The following is a 2,500-nucleotide window of genomic DNA, read 5'->3' on the forward strand; positions in this document are numbered from 1 at the left end:
ACAAGGATCACAGAGTAACTCAAATCAACGTAGTATTCGACTTCCTAGGCGGTTATTATACGAAAATGGAAAAGGAACTTAACATCATCACAGGGACAGACAAAGAAAATGCGAAAAGTGGCTCCTTTCACAAAACAATGAGATAGTTAAAAAATTCTACGGGTATATATAACGATTATAACAGTGTTACATGTAACGCAGGAACAACAAAGCATAGATGTCCCTTGAGCTTAAAAGAGTATGTTAAAACTCTTAAAATTCGTATCAAACTTCAGTAGATACTTTTCATCTAAGTCTTGTAGGGCCCATTGCTAAGCTAAGATATTATAGTGTAGAACATTTTCATTTGGACATCTGTCAATCTCTAGTAGCATCCTATGTAACTTATGGCTCACAGAGTATTTTGGCTTTTAAGTTTATTGATAGATTCTTCAAGCCTCCATAGCTAGCTCTTGTCTTTATTTTTTCTTCTTATCGTAACGAGCCTGCTATTCTTCAATTTATAGATGCCAATATTTTACCTGGAACTGCACCAAAAAGAGGCATATTATAATTGTAGTATGTCTCTTGTGTATACCAGTATGGCAGTGATACGTAGAGTTAATTGACCGCTCCTCGAAGGAGCTTTTCACTGTTTTCAGGGCCGTTGACACGACAAACACAACAGAACAGAACCGAACAACCTTCCATGAAACTTCTTTGTGACAGCATGATTTCTTCGTGCTATGCTTAACTAGCTTATGGATTTAATTAATAAGTATATCGGCGACATGTATTTTTTGACCTTGGTCAGCCTTTGCGTGTACCATGCAGTTCTGACATGGTTCTGACAGTGTATAAGGCTGTTTTTGAGTGTGCAGATAAATACATTTTCCGCACACCCGCTAATTAAGTTACTACGCAACGATGTGTGTACGAACTGAAAGCAAGAATAGCCGAAGTAGTTTTTTTCTGTTTTTGGGTATTCGACCCAAAATGCGACACATGATAATATGAGACAACTAAAAACCTGGACATGCAGATACTTTGAAAGCTGAAAGAAAGCTGGCATTACTAAAAGAAGTTTATATGCACTTATCTTTCCTCGAGAATCCCTAAAGAAAGTTTTGTTGGGTGTATAATAAACGAAAATTATTGACAATTTTGGAGTAAATACACAGCCTTAATGCTTTCAAAGCTTTCATAGCTTTCATAGCTTTCATATTGGATTCGCCTCTACTTGATTTTTTAACACCTTAAAAACAACCATTGTTTCTTTTTTCTTCCCGAATTCATTGAATTTCCTATGCAAATACCAACCAGGTGAAATGGCGTGGAACGGTAGAAATTTCAAACAAAACACCCATCTTTCCCTAATCTTGAGTACATTACAATCCATTACAATCCTCAAAAGAGCATTGTATACCACGACAAATATTATAAGACGTCCGTGGAAGGTTAGCTTCTCCCGCCTGTTTGCTCATCGCGGATCACAAACCTCGTTAGAAAACGGTTCAGTAGTGGATCAATATCATACCGCACCTACGTAACTTGCAAATTTAGAACTTTGTAACTTTGAAAGAAAATTCCGTTCGCTAGAAATCTTCATAAAGCATTTGTTTACCTAAGAGGTCGACGTGGCACCGGCATTTTCTAACGGTAGCCTCTCTTCCTTGGAGCTTTGAAGTTTGCAAAATGTTCGTTTGGAAGCCATGTTTCGAACTAGTCACTCTCCACGCGGTCGCATAATCAAAAAGAATGCCGAGTTTCCTTATCGTCATTCCGCGCCATATAAGACGCTATTTTTTTGTTTAACAGAAAGTTAATTTGAACCGTGGCATTCTTTGGAAAGGTTCGTTTCTAAACAACTCACAGGTCGTGTTTTATCGAGTACAGAACTACTCGGCCTCGCTTCTTGCAGGTGGATAAAACACTTCCTCCGTTTTACTACAAAGTATTAACGGAACTACAACAGGCTGGCCCTACACCTTGGGACGTTCAGTTTGGCTGACCTTTCCGTTCCCTAAAACTTTTCGAAGATTCATGGTTTTTTTTTATCTAACGAATCGACCTGGGACCGTCATTTTCTTAAGGTTTACGGTTGTCTTCCTTCTTTGAGCTTCTAAGCTCGCGAACTGGTAATTGTATTCTTTACTCAGTCGCAAATGTAAACAGAATGCAGAGTTCATGAAAATAGAACATTAACTTGACTAGATCGCAAGGTTCGTCAACAAATGAATCGTCACATTCCGGCTGCAGACTGTTCGTTTTCAAAGCGACTGACAGGTCGCTTTTTAACCACTCTGTCTCGCTTCGTGGTGGATAAAACTCTCCCTCCCTTTTACCAAAAAGTATAAATCGAACTAGCAAACGTTTGAGCAACACCTAGGATCACCTTGGCTAACCATTAACCTCATTTGACTAACTTTGGCTAAATCTTGGCGGACCTGCCATTCAAATTAGTGTGGTCTAGTCTTGGTATACAACGTAGAGAATCACTTACAGTTTTGTTCCATAGCTA

The 2,500-nt window shown here is 38.7% G+C and overlaps 1 protein-coding gene across 4 annotated transcripts in view; it reads right to left on the minus strand.

Moving 5' to 3' along the window:
- The window catches only part of LOC138032610 (beta-1,3-galactosyltransferase 5-like), a 23,152-nt gene that overhangs the window by 13,634 nt on the left and 7,018 nt on the right, over positions 1 to 2,500 (minus strand). For 2 of the 4 annotated variants that reach the window (XM_068880323.1, XM_068880320.1), the window contains exon 1: positions 2,483 to 2,500. This exon is cut by the window's right edge and continues 263 nt beyond it. The exons of the other annotated variants lie outside the window; for them this stretch is intronic. The gene's annotated coding sequence lies outside the window, so the exon portion shown is untranslated. The remainder of the gene's footprint in view (positions 1 to 2,482) is intronic. 4 annotated transcript variants of the gene reach the window in all.

The sequence above is a fragment of the Montipora capricornis genome, chromosome 14, assembly GCF_036669925.1.
Source record: "Montipora capricornis isolate CH-2021 chromosome 14, ASM3666992v2, whole genome shotgun sequence".
NCBI classification, from domain to species: Eukaryota; Metazoa; Cnidaria; class Anthozoa; order Scleractinia; family Acroporidae; genus Montipora; species Montipora capricornis.